Source organism: Tamandua tetradactyla, chromosome 11 (genome assembly GCF_023851605.1).
Source record: "Tamandua tetradactyla isolate mTamTet1 chromosome 11, mTamTet1.pri, whole genome shotgun sequence".
Lineage (NCBI taxonomy): Eukaryota > Metazoa > Chordata > Mammalia > Pilosa > Myrmecophagidae > Tamandua > Tamandua tetradactyla.
The window spans coordinates 56,389,933-56,410,493 of NC_135337.1; the positions used below are offsets into that span (position 1 = coordinate 56,389,933).

At 34.5% G+C, this 20,561-nt stretch overlaps 1 protein-coding gene and 1 pseudogene across 1 annotated transcript in view; one reads left to right on the forward strand and one right to left on the reverse strand.

Annotated features, from left to right (window-relative positions):
- Positions 1–20,561, reverse strand: part of LRRC7 (leucine rich repeat containing 7) — a 600,349-nt gene that overhangs the window by 542,302 nt on the left and 37,486 nt on the right. The window lies entirely within an intron of this gene.
- On the forward strand, positions 77–18,739 carry LOC143650953 (shugoshin 1 pseudogene; annotated as a pseudogene).

Here is a 20,561-nt window from a genome sequence, read left to right on the forward strand (position 1 = left end):
TACTATAGAGTCAAAACCAGGTCAAAACAGGGATGAAACAAAGGGAAGATCAGCAGCTGGGAAGTCTAAAGTGGTCATGGGTGGAGCCTCAATGCGTCAGCTGCAAGAACTTAGCGAAGTACAGGCTGCAAAGTGGGTCACCTAAGTGTAAGGTTTCAAAGAGGTGGTATTTCTAGCTGACAACAAGATCCAAGGCATGAATATTGTGGTCCTGGATGGAAATACTATATAAATACTCTAAAGCTGTCCATTATTCCTAAATTAATTGATAGTTTTATTTGCAGTTTTGATCAAAATCCTAATGCAACTAAAAATGTTGTTAAAGTGCTTATTACAATGCCTTTGTTAGAATATCCAATGATTTTGAAGAAGAAAAAAGCCTAATGCATAATTCATACACCACAATATACTAAGCTGTAATAGGCAGCCAATTCAATTAAATTGTGTATTAGTAAAAAAGTAGGAAAATGAGCCAAAATAGAGAACCAGAAATACAACATAATCTGAAAAAGCATTTAGTGTATACTAAATAGGGTTTCAAATCAGGAATAAAAATAAAAATTATTTAATAAATGATGTTGGGATAATAGATAAGTATTTGGAGAAAAAATGTTTAGATCTTTACCTCACATTACATACCACAATGTGTTCTAAATAAAATTAAATGTTAAATGTAAAATAAATCTAAACAAAAACAATGGCAAAGTAGAAATTATCAGAAGAACATTTCTGTCAGTAGATATTCTGAGAAGAGAAGGTTTTTTTTTTCTAAGGAAAAACTTTAAAAATATGAAGGTAATGATTAGAAGATATGACTACACAAAAATGAAATTCTGGAAGAAAATATAACACCATATGGCAATATGAAAAGCAAGCCTTCTGCTTTCAGTAATGGTAACAGAGATAATTCAGACCAACCCTCCAAACCGAAAACAGGTAAAAAATCAGGACAGAATATTGTTATATGTTTAATTGAGGGCATCAAAGAGCTAACAAGACAGAAAAGAAATATGAACTCAAGATCTGGATCAATAAAGACCCAGAAACCTGAGCCTGGCATTTGGGGCAACTTTTCCTTAGGAGCATCTGCGTATTCCAGAAAGGTCACAGAATTTGAGTTGATTCCCTCTAACATCCCTTTGGGGTTAGTAAAAAATTGAAGGTCAAGGTCATCAGGAGATGTGTCCCTGAGAGTTCACACTAATCATAAGGGTGCCCTGAGAGTTCACACTAATCATAAGGGTGAATCAGATATAGACAGGTTTCGAGAGGGCTAAACCCATCTCTGAATCATTGCAAACTTTATGGACCTAATGATGTAACGTCAAATAAGCTAAGCAAATGTTGACAATACTAACAGCAGAAAGAGACATATTCACAATCATAGTGGGAGATTCCATACAAGTCTTCTGGTAATTGAGTGAATAAGCAATCAAACAATCAGTAGGAATATAGGAGATATGAACAATATGATTTAAAAATGATCTTATTTACGTATGTAGAAAACTGGACCAAGAACTGCAAAATATACATTATTTTCTACTATACACGAAACGTTAACACATTTCTTCAAATTTCAGAGCCTTGAAACTCACACTCCCAGTGAAATTTAGCAAGAGAGTACAAAAGAGCAATAACAACAAAATTCCAGATGTTTGGAAATCTAGTGACAGTATTCTAAATAGCCCAGGGATCAAAGAAGGAATCAAAATGGAAATCAGAGGATATTTTTACATTAACAATAATGAAAACACTACATGCCAAAACCTGTGCAAAGTTTGTAGCTGCAGTTGTTTATGGTTAAATTACAGCTAAACCTGGGAGGAGTATAAAGTCATAAATGCATATATTAGTAAAAATGAAAGACTAAAAATCAATAATCAAGCTTCCATTTACAGAAGCTAGAAAGTGAACAGCAAATTAAATCTCCAAAAATGTAGAAGGTGAGGAATATTAAAGATAATAGAACAAATAAATGAAAATAAGATAGGAGACACATGCATTAAAGAAAATTGTTTAAGTTGAAAAAAATGTGATTTAAAAATTATGAAATGCCTAGGAGTAGACTGAAAGATGGTCACAATCTCTTACAATATACTATAAAACACTGTGAAAATTAAAGAAGATCTAGAGAATTTGGAGGGAGGAAATATGGATTGGATGACATTGGAAGATGTCAATTTTCTACACAAATACAAAGCCCTAGCTCTAATACTTAAAGGTCGTACAGTAGTAGATTTCAACTACTACTTAAATGTCCTATTTAGTCCTATGGGTCTTTGGAATTTGGATAGAAGTTTTTTGTAGTTATTTTTCAATTGATTGAGAAATTGATGCTATTCTATGCCAATAGATAATTAAATGCTCCATCTCTGAGTCATTGAGGACTGTAGGAAAGTATATATTTTTGCCATTAAAACCATTTAAAACTTCATAACCCAGAAAGTATTTATTAATGGCAACTGTATTTTGATCTAATTTAATTGTCCTTCTGAAGCTTTTATAAGACCATGCCTCGTGGCTGGTGCTGGAGCTACCCTGAACGGAGTGTGCATTCCATTTACAGTTGTACTAAGAAAAATTATACTTTCAAATAGACACAGAAGGCAGGAAAAGAGAGGGAAAAATTCTTCTGCCTTTCTCAAAAATCCTAGTGACAGTAATCCTGAATTGTGATTTAGAGATGCTCCGAACAAATCCAGAAGTGGTAGACAAGTTGGTTCCTACACACAGGAGGCAACAAGGAGCCAGGCACTGCTCAGAGGGAACCCTGAGAAAGAACTGAGTCCAGGCCTAGTCGATCATCTCTGAAGACCAGCTACCTCTATAATAGACCTGTTAGCGTTTTCTCTCTGTGCATAGTTCTCTTTAGTTTTCATTTGCTAAAATGAATAATAATATGATCTCTGATGTGTTATAGGTATTGGGAAGATCTTTCTTACACTGGAAAAGCAAAGCACATGATTACAGTACTTTTCTTTCCTCTGAGACCTTGAACCTCTTAAAAACTCATTATTGCTCTTTTCACCACTTCTATATTTTGATGGTGAAGTTCACGTCTCAACTTGGCCAGGATATGGAGTCCAGTTGTTTGTTCAAGCAAGCACTGGCCTGATTATTATTGTGAGGATATGTTGTGGATTTAAATCATCAGTGAGTTGATTGCATCTATAGCCGATTATACCTACAACCAACTGAGGAGATTGCCTTCAACGATGAGAGAAGACTTATCCAATGAGTTGAAGGCCTTACAACGATCAATGATGATTTCAACAGTCAGAATAGAGAATTTCCATTTCTACCTCAGCCAGGTGGCTTCTCCTGGGGAATTCATGGAAAACCTTCATTAGAGTTCCCAGCCTGTGGCCTGCCCTACATAATTTGGTGTTATCCATCCCCTCAGTGGTTTGAGGCAATTTTTTATAACAATATCATAATATTGACATAATATTTATAGCCTATCAGTTCTGTTTCCTCAAGAACCTTGAATAATAGATTCTTGAAGGTGAATTTTTATACAGATCTCCAGAATCTCTTCATTCTCAATATTACATCAGATCTCAGGCTTCAATTAAAGGCAGAACTTCCTACAAGACCCACACCTTTGAATATTGATATATAAAGTCTATCATCTTTTCTTCTGCTTACAGAATAAATTTGGGTAGTCTTGATATCCTTATCAGAAATTCTAGGGCCAAAATAATAATGGACTTTCACAGGCTATAAGAACAGGAACAATTCTGTCTTTTTTGTGACTTTTATGAGTAGACTAGTATGTAGGAAATGGTCCAGTTAAAAAGCCATATGTAGACAAAGTCATCTCGGACACATGTGGACAAGACTGCTTCTGGCCTAGTCACAGTGTCATTCATTACTGGAAAATCAATAGTATTGAGAAGAGCAGAAAACATATTTACCTATAGTTATACAGAATATGGATCAATGTTAATAGCAATGATAATTATTTACTGAATAATTGTTATAGATAAGGAATTATTGGGATAGAAGATGAGAAAGGCAGGATTTCTTTGTTCAAGGGAGTTAAGAGTATAATTTCAGGAAAAAGCCAATTACACATACAGATACAAGGTAAAATAGAATATAATAAAGTCTTTAAGAAAGATATATAAATAATAATCTGGGAAAGCTTTAGGAGAAGGTCATAATTTAGAGGGACACTGAAGGATCCAAAGCGGATAAATAAGGATGAATAGGATGGAAGAATGATGATGATTTAAAAAAAAAAAAGGCATAGGCAGAGATAAAGGGCTGAGGAATATAACATGAGTTAGAACAAGAGTCCAGTAAGGGCTTAAAAAAAGCACATAGGGAAAGAGGGGAAAAAAAAGAACAAAGCATAGGAGGATGATTTGCATTCCAAATCGGAGTTTTTACTTAATTAAGTAGACACTAGAGAAGTACTGAGTGTTTGAACCACAGGAATGGTTCCATTTGTCAGCAACATGTAAGATGAGTTGGATTGAGGCAAATGGAAAGAAAAATTAAACATCTTATTCTAGAAAAGAGATTGAGCATGATTATTAAGCAACCATGATATTTCAACAAGGAAATGTCCCAGTGAGAGATAGCATATTCATGATGTGTTCAGCCGAATTAAGAACACAATCTATATTCAGCTCTAAACATTTCTTAAAATTCTAAGATTCCAAACAATCTGAATTAGAGAAGGGTGTATATGACACAAAATAGAATCTGATATTTTCTAGGAGAACCAAATGTCCAGCCTGATATTTGGGCAGTGAAGTTTCAATAAAGGAGTACAATAAAGTAGAAAACACAGAGACAATGGGATCAGATCAATCTGGGTTTGAATTTTCATTCTAGGGAATGCTGGGCAAGTTACTTGACCATGTTACACCTAGGTTTCCTCTTCTGTAAAATGGGATAACACCACCACATCATGGGATTTTTGTGTTATTACTTTAAATAACACAAGTAAAGCTCTTCATCAAGGTCAATTCATGGTTGAGGGTCAGTAAATCATAATACCAGAGACAGAAGACATACATCCAAAAGTCAGGCAAATGTTAAATTATGAGAATTTAGGAATGAACAGGAGAAAGTAAAAGCAATCTCTCAGCATGGGAGGAATATTGTCAAAAGCTTTACATCTGCATTATAAAGTATATTCACTATAAATTGCAGATGTCAGAGACCATCAGTGTTTCAGCCTTATTCTCCTCTTCTTCCTATACACACAAAGATTTTCCAACTTGTATGCAGCTAAGTGTGCGTGAATCTAGCGGTAAAATAGAAGCACAAGTGATGTATGTCACTTTGGAGCTGATCCATTAAAACCTCCATTTGGAATTCTTACACTCCTTTTCTATCACCAGGTACATGAGGAGTTTATAGCAGCAACTGTCAAGCTGTTTGGTCTCAAGTTCTTTTAAATTCTTAAAATACTAGTGATAATCCAAGGAGTTTTTTTATGTGGATAAATTGAACAATATTTACTATATGAAAAAGTAAAAGTGAGAAAAATACAAATATTTAATTCCTTTAAAATAAATCAAAATAGTTATATTTTCAAAACTAAAAAAAATAGTGAGAAGAATGGTATTATCTTACATTTGCATATTTCTGTAATGTCTGGCTTAATACAAAATAGCTTGCTTCTCACATCTGTTTCTACATGTGAAGAAAATCCAGCCTTACACAGCTACATGATTTGAAAGTGGCGGAGTATTTTAAATGATTTTGGATATTCTTTTTTGATACCACACAGAAGCTCAGGGTTTCTTCCATTGCAATGTAGAATCTGTAACAATATCAATGAACTTCGTATTCTGCTAGGTGAAAATCCATAGCTCTACCTTGCAATTTGAAAGGATCATTTACCAATTTGTGATTTTGTAGCATTACACACTGGTCATTGGAAAATCTTGGTTCACCAAATTGGGCAGATCTTCAAATGTTGACACATCTCATTACACAGTATAAGAATCACGTTTGTTAACATCACTACCAATCTCATCAGAAAACTCTTTAAATATTGGGAAGCTTTCAATCTCAGGGTGGCAGATAGAAATTTTCCAAAATTCTAATTTTTACTTTAAACCTTAGGTTTTATCATTAGTCCAAGATATGCTTTATTGCCCTCGAAGTTATAGGCTTACTTTGTTTATTTCTAAGGAAATGTCTGCCAAACACCCCAGTCTCGATTTCTGTTCTTTTGTGTAAAAATTATGTTCCAGGAAAACAAAAAAGGCTAGTTCAGTTTGAAACTCAAAACAATGGCACAAGTGCTTTTCCTTGAGACAACCATCATACCCTGGGGTACTGGAAGGACTTTGTTCATATTTCCCATTTCATCATGTAGAATATGAAAAAGGTAATTATTCCTCTTTCATCAAGGCTATTATTAAGAGGAACTGGCAGTATTTTTTGTCTGCAAGTGAGTAATAGAAAAGAATACAACGAGTCCTAGTACAGTTTAATGTAACTGCTTTGATTCAGACTAAGGCACCAGCCATTTACCCACCATTGCTTTACCCCACCAGTGTAAATGTCAATATGCTGAAAAAGACGAATAATGTTTAGGTATTATTATGAAAATAATGTTGACCTTGCAGACTATCCTAAAGAGTCTCAGAAACCCCCTAAAGATTGACAAACTCATCTAGGGGGAGTAGAGTCACAGATGAATGGACAGGTCGGGAGTCTCTGAACGACTCAGACAAAGCCTGCGCTTTTGCCAACCCTTCCACCCAAAAAGACCTACATTGGACTGTGTAATACTTCTTAAGTCCCTCAAATGTTAAGATTGTTTATAGCAGCAGTTAGCTTACTCTGAATGATACAGAACTGATACTTTGAAGTTGGGTAGAACCAGGCTCCAAAAATAAAATACGTGGCATTAAGCTAAGGATGAGTGTTTGGGCCATAGGTGGTAAGGAAATAGAAGCTATGAAGCTGGAATGCCCTATTATACCTTTTCAAAGATTCAATAAAATCATCAGCTATGATAACTTAGAAAGCAGGCACTGGTCTGTGAAGCCTATAGCTCTAGGGGAAGTGATAAGAAAGAATCAAAGTGATCATATGTGTCGGGTGCTATTGCAGTATTCAGTAGAATATTACAAAAATTAGATGAGCTTAAGCAAGAATTTGCAGGTTTGTTAGCAGAAATGATAGAGGAGAGAAAGTCCATAAATTTACAATTTTGAAGGATTGTTAAAGCCAACTGTTTCTATGCTACACATAATAGGAAATGAGATTTCTAAAAATTGTCTCCGAGAGGCAAAGGCCTACTAAGACATCCCTTATAGCAAAGATCAGATTAAGAATACAGATAGCTTCCTTACCCATGTCTGACAGCCTCAATGTAGCTACCATTAAGTAGAGAAAGACCGGCATGTATAGGGAAGAACTTTGGGTGTGGTTACTGGAACATAGAACTTACTGAAATCAAATAGATCAAAACCCCACTAAGTATTCACAGAACCATATGGCCAAAGAATCTAGGAGCCGGAACCTGTTTAATATTTGAAATAACTTTCTGACCCCCCCATACTTGCATGTTCCAGAAGTAGGCTATGAGTACTGGACAGTCACAAGGGAAAGAGTAGCCCTCAACATTCACATCAATTCTGGTCATGGAGGATGAAGGAAAAGGAAGACTCCCAGAAAAAAAAGAGAGCAGGGGAAAACATGCAAGTGTCTCCCATTCTTTCTCTGTCTGAAAGGTAGTTTCTATCATGTTTTTCCGATGATGTTGCATCACTACCCATTATTGATATGTATTGGGTTATGGATTACACATCTTTTTAGTTCTTAAGCTGCTGGCCCACAAGGAAACACCTCCAGTTCACGAAAAGAACTGCCTAACATCCAAGTTCCTATACTTTGACCTGAATTCAGTGACTAGATGGAACTTTCGGGTTGCTTTTCTAGAACAGGAGTGAAAATGTCTCCTGTGAAGCAGGAAGAGTGAAATGTACGTGATATTTGGAAGAGTGGATTATAACAGACATTGCTAGTGCTAACCAATTTCCTTGCACTTCTCTTCCTCCTGGGCAAAGCTAGAATGCATTTTTCCATCTCCCTTTCATGTGGCCTTGTGGCTTATTTTTAGAAAATGGAATGTGATGTGTGCCAGTTTCTGAGTACATAAAAGACTCATTCTCTTTCCTCATTTTCAGGCTAATGGAGAAAATACCAAAGATTTAGAGGAAGTGGATTAAAAAAAATAGAATGAGCCTGGATCCCTGAATCACTGCTGGATGTAGAGTCCAATCTATTAGCTGGTACAGAACTGTGAAAAGAATAAAAAATAAAACTTTTATGACAACAACCTGCTGTGATTTGCTTTTTTGTTTGTTTCTTGCAGCAGTCAAGTACCCTGACAACTGTTTAGGGTTGAGATGCTGAATTCTGCAAATAAAATCATTTCCCCTACTTGTAGAATCAAGCTCCCAGAAGCTCTCAGAATATTTCTGATTTTTAACATTAAATATATAACAGCCTTCAGTTCATAGATGTTTTTGCACCATACTCCATCCTTGTTACTAATGAGTTCTTATAACTAAGACTCTTGTGGGGATTCTGAACTTATTACTATTTTTTTTCATGGAGATTCAATACGTACTGATTGGGAACCTATAATGTGCCAAGCTTTGTGGTAAGTGCTGCTGAGGTAATGGTAAAAAAAAAAAAAAAACAGATGTTGTCCCTCCCATTATATAAATGATACACTTGCTTTTATTTGTATGACACATGTCCTTTTCGGCTATGTTAGATGCCATCCTAGTCTCACCTAGAGTTGAACTCTAGCTCCTGCCACCCATACTCCATCAAAATTGGCACACTTATTTTAAGAGTAAAATGTATGAAATCAAAGGGCCACAAAACATTTTCAGATCACATTACTGGTTAGAAACTGAATCTCTTTGTCATGAGGTTTGGGATAAATAGATAATGAATTAAAAATGCAAATGCAACACGGAAATCAAATTCTTCTCAAAAATACTAAATAACCTTGACTACTAACATTCAAATATTATCTAGTGACTTAAAGTTAGTCACGTGTTCAGAATTTATTCAAAATATATATTCTACTCACTCTCCTGCATTATATTCTGAACATGAAGTCAAACTGGGTATGAACAAGTAAGTTCATTGTGGGACAATTCCTAACTTACTTTCATTGGCCTACCCTGGCCTATTCAGGGCCACTTTGAATTTGTCCCTTCCACTTTGAAATACAGATCACTTCATTCCTCTGAAGACCTAGAAAGGCTGACATGTTTGATAACATATCTTTAAAGTACAACCCAAACTAACTTTGTTCATTCATTAGCAACATGTAATACTTTAAGTGAAACTTAAATTCAATGGATTTTTCTAAGCTTTAAATTATTATTTTCCCTCATTGTTAAGTACATGAATATATCAAATCTGCATGCTTTTGGAAAAAAAAAAGCATTTCCCATTAAGCTTCCTATATTATAATTATGGTAACTTTAAATATAAGATTGCTGAATTAACTGAGGAAGCAAACTCACACAGGACCCGAAGGCTTCATTATGCTATTTTATAGTGTTTTCATTTTACTAAACATTTGATTATGAGAGTACCATTATAGATTTTTATACAACATAATAACACTGAAGATTTTTATTTTATCAGGAACTAATTGGTTGATTAATCACTTTAGAACGTAAGTACAAAAGTTAGGCACAGTAATTTACAATAGGCAAAGGGAATGGGATTTAGATAATGAAAATTCCCTTTCTAGGCATCTAAAAGTGACATTAAATTTTATTTGCAGTAGTATAATTACAACAACATATGCAGTATCTATTGTACGATTCTTAAGGACAGGTTCTTTTTTGGGGGGGGGGTTCTTTTGTTTTATTTTTTGTATACCCTGCAATGCTAGCACATCACTGCCTTCGTGTTTGGCCCTTGAAAAAATAATTGTTGAATTGCTTTGATAATCACATTAAAGTTTTCTTGTCTTTTTCTTTAAGGTAAATTAACAGGAGTTTCATAAATAGGAATAGATATAATATATAATTGGAGATTAAGTCCTATCCTATACCCAATCTCTGGAGAGCTAAGATTCTTGTGGAAGTGGGGAAGTAGGAAGGGGTGAGATGTTAAAAAGTAGTTCCTTCCTAATCATTTGAGATTTTCTAAATTCAATGTGGTTAGTTATACTCAGAATAATTTCTAAAATCTTTATGATTATAGTATTTATGTTAAAATAGTAACTTTCAGTAACCTCACAGTAACATGAACTTGTATTTTAAACAATAAATTTTGGACCCCCACACCCATAATTTCTTTCTTCATTAACAATTACATATATGCATGCATATAAAATTACATTACATGTATATTCTTGTTACAGGAAGGATTCTGCTGCAAATAAAATATAACTCCACTTATAGAGGGAGTGCGAGGGTAGTTCAGTGGTAGAATTCTCACCTGCCATGCAGGAGACCTGGGTTCGATTCCCGGCCCATGCACTTCCCAAACAAACAAACCAAACAAAAAAAATTCAAGAAATGGTGCTTCAATAAGGGGACATTCACATGGAAAAAGAATGAAATGTGACCCCCACCATACAGCATACAAAAAAATAAATAAATAAAAAATAACTCCACTTACAGTGGTTAAAAATAAAAAAAATATTTTTCTCATATTCTTAAAATTATCATGGTTGGAATTTTTGGCATTGATTTGGTAACTCAACAAAATGTGCTACACGTTCTCTATTATTATTATTTTTTTTTTCCCGAAGATGGCTACTTTATGACTTTTACTGTCATAAAAGGGAGAAGGAGCAGTGTCAGTAGCCTGTGCTTCTTTCATCAGGAAAACAAAACTTTCCTAGAAACACCCCCAAAGTCTTCTGTTAATGTTTCATTGAACAGGACTATGTCACAAAGCCAGCATTAGTTGCAAGGGAATCTGGAAAACTGATAAATTAGTCTTTCATCCCCTGTACATACAAGTAGAAAGAGGAAGAAACTAGGTGGTGTTTGCCACAGAGTGTTCATAAGTTCTTTATAAAAAGATTATTGGTGATTTTCAATAAAATCTAACAAATGTAAGGAAGAGCAATTTTCATGGATCTATATTTGGCATACTTATATTTAGTTTTATTGTTTTATGCCAAATATTTGACTCAAAGTAGGGACAAGTAGAAGAAAACTACCAGGGCTCCTGCAAAGACACAAATACATTACATTCTAAATCAGTTTTTATCCTGCCCCATGAGACAGATTGCAGAAATGTCTGCATGTTACACTGACATTTTATACAATGTATGTCTATCCCCCATATTTGTGTCAAATTGTTTCTAGTCAGTTAAGTAATTAGTGTTGTCTGGTGTCATTAGGAATTCCACACATTGCCACAGTAAGTAGATTAGTTGCATTTTATAAATGAAATAGATCACATCGGTTAAATTTCGGTATCCCTTAAGTCACAGAAAAGTTAATAGGAGAGCCAAGATAAGTAATCAGTGCCAAGAAAAGGAACATGAATTAAGACAACAAAAGTTGCCTACGGGTGATTTTAAATTGCTCCTGTTCCTTCCTGCACAAAAGAACACAGCCTAAATTGGTGTTGGGTCAGCGATATCAACCTGCCACAGAAGCCAGGACAAATGAAAGCTTTATCTGTTGACAATGCTGAAAGGTAAAAAGGAGCACATCCCCCAGCTGATCTGAATTCAGTTTAGTGGCACAGAGAAGAGTAATACACAATTATCACATACTCCAGAGTTCTATTCAAATTGGATTTAGCATCGCTTGAAATATGTTGACACTGGGATTGGGTCTGGAAATTGTTTGCTATAAATAATTTATTATTATCCTTTTGGTTATTTGTCTTTACATTAAAATTCCCTGAGAAGAGGATTGTTTTCTGTCACATTCCTTTTATACTAGTATCCCATGTGCCACTTCAAAAACAAAGGTGATTAACAATACTCTTCATAATGTAAATAAGCCAATAATTTTTTCCAATGAAGAGGCTGTGTATGTGTATGATATGTGTATGTATATGTCTCAATATGAAATAAGCAATCAAGTCTGCCGTTTGTCAAGAGGTATTAAATGCAAGGCTAGATGCATATTTTCAAATTGCTGAAACTTTATGGATGATAATCATGTTATCATATCAGAATCACACATTAGATAAATATCATTAGACTTTTCTGATTAATCCTCCCTGTTTTCCAGGCTTTTAATGAAGATTCATAATCGTCTTTCAGTAACCCATCCTCTTGGACAAATAATGTTTCTGTCATTTATTCTGCAAGTATAACTTACAGATACTAGAAAAATGTATTTCCAGAATAATTCCTGTTCTCTAGATTTCTCCCATAAGACAATTTTGATTGTTTCAGGCAATCCACCATCTCAGAAGATATCAAAATGCTTCTAGATTCATTTCACCAAATCTAGAAACATGTAGTTTTGCTAAACAACATAAGCAGCAATATTTTAAATCAGATTTGCCTACTATAGATCAGCAAAGACATGCTTTCCCTGACTAATCAGTTAGATAGCAGCAGGATACAGTGTGATAAATAACACAAGGGGATATGCAGAGTATTTAGCAAAGGTATTTGGGAGTCACCTCATGCCAACTGGAAGATGATGCTTAAGGTGAAAATGGAAGGATGAGTCAAAGTTTATCAGGTGGAGGAAGGTAAGATTGTCTCAGGAACTAACAGGTGGAAAGGCCCAGAAGTGAGAAAGACTATGCCATATTATATCTTATAGAACCTGACATGGTTTAATGTAGTTAGAGTATATAATGTGAGAGGTGATGAGATGACCCTTAGCATTAGCACTTACTTGCTATATGATCTTGGGCTAGTTACTTAATTTGGGCACATTATTTAGACCCCTGAAACCTGCTTTCTTGTTCGTGTAAGAGGGTTAATATTTTCCATCTACAGTTTTGCAAAAATGACCATATATGTGTGTGTTTGTGTAAATACATACATACACATATTTTAAAAATACACATGAAATTTATAAAATTAAGTTAAATACATTAAAAATATTAACACTAATTTTTAAAAAGCTGCACTTCAAACCAACACTCTAAAATTCCCAGTACGTTCTTTCACTGTAGTGGGTATTTCCTTAAGTCAAAAAGAAACTTCTGTGTCAATAACAAGAGTTTCAGAATAAACTTAATCTTCCCAATAAGAACCTTTCATGATGGCTTATGTTCAAGCCAGGCAGTGGCCACTTTCCAGTAATTAAATCCAGTATACTAAAACATATAGCAAAATGTCTAATAACCTAATTCTTAAACTTCTCACAAACTTAATTTACATGCATTCAAATATTTTCCAGTAATTAGAATCTTTACTCTGGCATAACAATATAGACAATTAAACAAAATATTATTATTTTTACTGATTGTAAGAAAATATGTGCTAATTTTTGAATCTTAGATTAAAGTTTGATAAAGTAGCATTAACTTTTAAAATCTTAAAAAAATCTATACTACACTATTTTAATGCAGAAAGCACTGGTTTTGATATATATATATTTTTTAACTACAATTTTCTGAATTAGATTTATTTACCTTAAATGTAATAGGAGGCAGTAAATTAGAACAGCATAGGAATTACTCTAAGGCATCATTAAAATAAGTGTGACACAGAAAGGCAAAGCAAAAATCACAAATGAAAATACTGATGTATTTTACATCATAAAATTTGAAAATCACTACAAATTCAAGATAATTAAATAAGGTAAAATGCAAATTACAACCTAGGAAAATATTTGCAGTAGTTAAGACAGGAAAGGTTTTGTACCCATAATATATGAAAAAAAAAAATGATGCCAAAAGATATAGAAATAAAATATATTAAAAGCCACATAATTTTAACTTGGCATTAAAGTTATAATTGAAATCATTGGTGATAAATTTCAAAAGTATTAATGACATACTTGAAGCAAAACAACCTTTTGACATAAGTGTTTTGAGAATGAAAGCAGTGAGCTATTCATTATCTTTTGCATTGAAATGAATGTAGCTAATATATATGTACATTTATCATAAAACTTTATACTTATTCTGTATCTTTTCATCATAAAGTTGGATATCTGCATCTAATAAGAACAATGCTCTTTGCTTTAATAGTGGAAGTTAATAAAAATATTCAAAGATCATTGACATTTTGAGTCTGAAATTTTGAGTCTGAAAACGTTTGCTTTAGAAAACTATATTTGCTACACTATTAGGTATAGAAAGCTGTGTTTTTTCTTTAAATTTGTGAATTTGTTTCTAGGAAATTGAATAGACTCACTAGTATTGTAACAACTAACCACAGACTAGTTGCTATAAGTAATTTAGCCAGTATATAAGATATACAATTTCTTGTTAATAAGTTAGGACCATTTCTTAAAGCACTATTTCTATACATAGTATAAAAATAAAAATTAAATATATTCCTAATCCAATTATATTAAAATACAAAAAAAAATCATTCACCCACAAAGGCAAACACCTCATGATCACAAGACAAAGAGGTAATTTGCTAAGACAGTACAAAAGGCCCATAAGCATGTGGGAAAAATTTCAACATTATTAGAAATCATAGATATGGAAAACAACAATGAGTTACCAATAACAGGTTGTCAACAAAACATGGATGGATGGATGGCTGGAGGAGAGGAGGAAGGGAGAGAGGAAGGAAAGAGGGAGAAACTGAACTATAAGACATGTGCTTTGACATCTATGACCAAATTTGTCCTTATTGAAAATATGCCAACCTGAAATTGTAATCTTCTTGATGTGGTACCTAGCACTGCTACCAATAAAGCATTCGTGCCCCACAAAACTGAACCTGAATCTCATCAAGCCTTTAGAGCTAACCACCAGTTTATGGGAAAATAAAGAGGGATAAAGTTAACAAGTTTAAAAACACCACAAATTTGAGTCAAATCTAGTTCACCCAAATTTTATAATGATCCCTTTCTTCAACTAGTAAATTTAAGAAAGGAAAAGGAAAGAGGGCACCGTTACAGACTCAAGTTCTTATCTGTTAGAGATAACACACTAAAGCACTGATTGATGAAATGGTAGCTACCTGGGATTTTATTTAAAATACTACAATAAACAAAAATAAATATCAAGGCAGATGAAACAAGAGCAGTAAAATTACGATCACACTTGAAGCTGGCTGATGATGTATTCTGAGGTCCATTTTAAAATTCCTTCTGCTTTTTTTTGTATATATCAAAAAAATTGTGGAAAAAAATTTTGGAAGGCAGTTTATAAAATGCCAGTTAATACTAGTCATCTCACTTCTAGCCATAATTCTACGTAAATACTGAGTAAGACGGTTCAGTGTTATTATTGCTTTGTTCACAGGAAAATGAAACCATATGAACATCCAAAATCAGAATATTGGTTAAATAAAGTAGATCTATATCACCCATTGGAAATTATAACTTAAAAGAAAAATTGCTCAAATTGGCTAACAAGGCTTTGAAGTTGCAAATTATAGTTGTCGTTACCAACTGGGGACCATTGTATAAATTACTCAATGCACCTAAGCTACAACTCCTGTTTAATTACAACAGGGCACATGTGCTGGTTTGAAAGGATGTATGTCCCCTAGAAAAGCCATGTTTTAATCTAAACCCCATTTCATAAAGGCAGAATAATCCCTATTCAATACTGTGTGTTTGAAACTGTAATCAGCACATCTCTCTGGAGATGTGATTTAATCAAGAGTGATTGTTAAACTGGATTAGGTGACGACATGTCTCCACCCATGTGGGTGGGTCTAAGTTTCTGGAGTCCTGTAAAAGAGGAAACATTTTGGAGAATGAAAGCGATTCGGATAGAGCAGAGACTGCTGCAGCACCACGAAGCAGAGAATCCACGAGCCAGTGGAGATAAAGAAGGAAAATGTCTCCCAGGGAGCTTCATGAAACCAGAAGCCAGGAAAGAAAGCTAGTGCCTTCCAGCTGAGGGAGAAGCCCTGTGTTTGCCATGTGCCTTCTCACTTGTGAGGAACACCCTGAACTTCATCGGCCTTCTTGAACCAAGGTATCTGTCCCTGGATGGATGCCTTTGATTGGACATTTCTATAGACTTGTTTTAAGTGGGACATTTTCTCAGCCTTAGAACTGCAAACAAGCAACTTATTAAATTCCCCTTTTAAAATAAGCCATTCCATTTCTGGTATACTGCATTCCAGCAGCTAGCAAACTAGAACAGCATGTATTAAGGAATTATTTTTAGGGTGAAAAGTTATGGGTGCTTATTTTGGGGTAATGGGATTACTGTAGATTTTTCCTTATTTCCTTACAGTTTTCCAATTTCTCTCTGTCTAGCCTCGGTGCATGTGTGTATGTATATGTGTAAAAATTAAAATAAACCTAATATGACTCATTTTTTGTTTCATACAGTAACCTTTTCTTAGCTAGGACTGAATAATGAAAATATTAACATATTGAAATATTTTCTATTGTCTTATATTCTGAAATTAATATGAATGAAAATAGCTTTTAATACTAGTCACATTTATGAATATGTAGAAGTGGGTCGATTTGAACAATCAAAGGATAAGCTATATTACCTGACTGTAAAACAGAATAGGAGGAACATTCTAAGAACTGTAATAAACAAAGCCATAGTTGGTGCACAGTAAAACTGTCAAGTCATAGCCCCTTTCCATTCACATTTTCTTCTCCCTCTTGGCTTTTACTGAACAGTCCTTTCCATTCCAACTAAACACCTAATGTCCTCATGCTGCCTTCTGCTCAGCCCTCAAATATCTCATTATCTGGCCATTTTTCTTATGGTGATCAATTTTGTTCATATATTACATGTAAGTGTATGAAATGCTTTCTACCTGCTAAATTTATAATTTTCTACTATGTGAGGTTAAAGATATATATATATATGACCATTTAGGAGAGATGCCAGTTCTTACTTTAAAGCTACTTAGGTAAAAATTTTGGTAAGATATATGATCTTTGAGTTCAGGATTCTTATACGTTTTGTTCACCTGTCCATCTCCTTCACTCAGCATATTGTAAGCACTTAAAATACTTGTTGAATTTGTTGAAGAACTAGCAAAGAAACTAAGCTAGGGACTGAATAGGGTTTTGTGACGTGCGCATGCTTTTTTTCTTTGCTTAAGTAACTTACTGATGTCACAAGTTGGTGCATATATTTTCCAATGTGTTCCAATTCTCCAGTGATGGTAGATGGTGCCACAGTGGTGGGGCCCCAGTGCCAGGCTTCGTGTACGGTGGGACAGCTTCACCAAGCCTTAGAATGTGAAGAAGAGGGACGCGGTAGTGCAGAGGTAGTGGCCTAAGCAGACGGCCAAGGAAGGTGCCTTACCAAGCCCTTTTCAAGATAGTCTTAAAGAGATAAAGAAGCAAACGAAAGAGAAATGGAATTTAAATTTGGCAGAGATTAGCAAATCCAAGTCTGTTATAGCTGCATCATGCCAAATCATCATTAGCACTTCTATACTGCTGAAAAATTATGAGGACAACATTAGAATGTTAGTTTAATTTTGGAAAATGAAAAATCCAAAGTGAGGGAAGCCCAGGAACCATCCTACAGTCGAGAAAAGAATGTTACCACCTCGTATTCAGCTATTTGAATTGAAAGAAAGTTTGATTTCAGAAAAAACAGAAGAAACTCCTCAGAGCCAAAAAAAGCATGTTCTTCTGGAATGGACTCTGACAATGACCTCGATTCCAGGAACTTATTCGTGAAGGAGATACCACAGTCCTCTTCTGGAAGCTGAACTTCCAAGACAAGGAGAATCATTCCAATAAGTCAACACCTGCTAGTTCTTAACACAAACTTAGGTTCGATATTTTAGTTCAAGTGAAGAAATCTACTGATAATGTTTTACTTAGAACAGTCTCCAGAATCACAGATTAAAGCAAAGTTTTAACAATCTTTGTAAATTTGATAACTTGAATGACCTTGAAGACAGTCACCAGCAGGAAGATCTTTTGAACCACCGTGAATTAAATGTGCAGACCCTCTAGTGAACACACACATGCCTCAAAATATAGAACAAAATGTTTGTCAATAGAACTGGGACAGAATTATTTTTACCAAGGCTGATTTACCTAGGAAGACTTACTAAAATAAGTAATTTTAGAGTTTAAATCTGAGCAAACTACAATAAAGCGTAGAGATGCACAAGGACAGTAAAAAAGGAAAGAGAAAATAAAAGTTAGCAGAAGGAGGAAGTCAAAGTCTTGATCAAGTCAAAAAGGGAGCAAAACTGAGGACAAGAAAAAATAACTTGGATGGGTCTGTTTGTTTCAGTGATGTTTACAATTTTAATTTGGAGGAAGGTGTTCACTTCACTCCTTGTAACAAAGTAGATGAGGACCTGTGAATCTAGTCCAATAGAGGATACTGATGACCTGCATTTACCTCCTAAAAGGACTAGGAAGTAAATTTGTAACCTCACCGAGAATCAGATAGAAATTCAATTACCGCCTCAAACTAAAAGAGCACTAAAATATACCAATGGAAAACAGATGAAGGTTTACAAGTCACAGAAACTCTTAACCTGTGCACCATGTGAAATTTATCCGTCACCTCATCTTTGCCTAAAGGATAGCACCAATTTCTCCTTGTTTCCAATAGAATCTCCAGAATCAGAAAATCAACTATTTCTCCAAGAGAAAAAAAAAAAGAAAGACCAGCAGTTTCTCTACCTAAGTGTGCAAAACCAGAATGAATTATAAGGAATCCAGTTGGCTTCAAAACTGAAAGAAGGGATCGTTATACAGATTCATGTTTCCTGAAACCTCCTATTTTCAAGCAGAAAATTAAGAAAAGAACATCCAGATACAGATTTTTAAAAAGCATTAACCAGATACAATGACGCTTTTGCTGGATGTTGCTGAAATTCACCCTACACTCCCTCCTCTATTGCTCAAATAGTGAATCTATAAAATATATAAAAGAATATGTTCTTGACAGAACTCTATAGATCACAAATGTTTCTCCAAAACTATACTTAAAATGTGACATTTTATCTCAAACCTATAATACACATTTTAGAACATTTCAAATATGAATAGTTGTACTTGAGCACTATAATTGTTTAGATACCTTATACTACCTAAAGTCCTTAAATTTAACCAAAATATATCTTTTTTTTTTGCATGGGCAGGCACTGGAAATCGAGCCCAGGTCTCTGGTGCGACAGAAGAGAACTTTGTCTGCTGAGCCACCATGACCTGTCCCCAAAATATATCTTAAACCAATATTTTGGAACTAAATAAGATGTTTTAATAATAAGATTCTGATATCTTCATTATTTCCTTAAGGGACAATATGAGAGGGAATGATTTTTGAAGACAGATATTTTGAAACTCTGTATTATAATATTTGAGGAAAGTAAAACTTTGGCATTCACAATAGAGTGTGCCCTACGTTGTTTGTTGAGTCTGTTATTAACTATTATATTTAATTTCTCAGATAATTTGTGTATGTATCATGATTAGAGGACTGATAGTTTTTTTTAGACTCAAGGACTGGGTAACTGACTAACTCAGAACCTCAAGCTCTAAGAATACATCATTCAAAGTGATGCCTCAGTAAAATCACAAATTATTATGCTATGGACTTTCATAATAGTTCCTTCCTTAATAAAAAATTGCAAAGGTTAAATGTGCAAGGCCAAGGGCTTTTTGCACATTTCTTTATATAATATAAAAGTTTTGATCAACCAGTGAGAAGGAGTTAGGTCAATTCAGAAAATTTGAGGCTGTATATTTTTAATCTTTTAAAGCAACTGCAGTTCATCCATTTTTAAAAGAGCCGAAAATCCTGTAAAAGATAAAAATGTAACTTTTAAGTTTGGTTTGAAGCTCAATTTCTAGAGAATATTATTCTAACTTTTTAGTCTAACATTGAAATCATTCCCTATCCCTAGAAAGAACACTTCCTTTTGCAGCTTGAACTTTCCTCAAGCTGTGGAGGAACCTACATTCTAGCCAAAGTGTTTTTCTTCCAAAATTAAAACAAAGTGTTGCCTCCTACTTCTGTTTCTTTTTTTTTTTTTTCCATACTTTTCTTTAATACAGCTTAGCCTATTGCAACACTTTCCATCTTTTCAGGCCTAAATCAAATCCTCCCTTTTGCAGGAACTATCCTTGAATACTCCAGCCAGCAGGTGTCTCCATCCATTCAGAACTAGAGTCCTCTATCACTCATGCATGTACCTCAGGTGTGATTATAAATATACACATTGCGTGTCTCCTTGTAGATCTAACCATCTAAAGAAAAGACTATATATTATTCATTCTGGTGTCTCTATGCTACCTGACCAAGTGCTTTGCACAAAGCAAGTGCTCTCTTGAACGCATTCTGTATCTCTTTTAAAAGAATAGTCCACTTCTATTGGGACAATTGTCCTCACTGAAGTGAGATGATGCCAGCCTGGCTAGCCAGCACAGCTGATCACTCAGTGTTCAATGGGGCCCTGTGTCACACCCAGATTGCTCTCACACATTTGCTAAATGACTGATTTTAATATCTTGTTACATACAAAT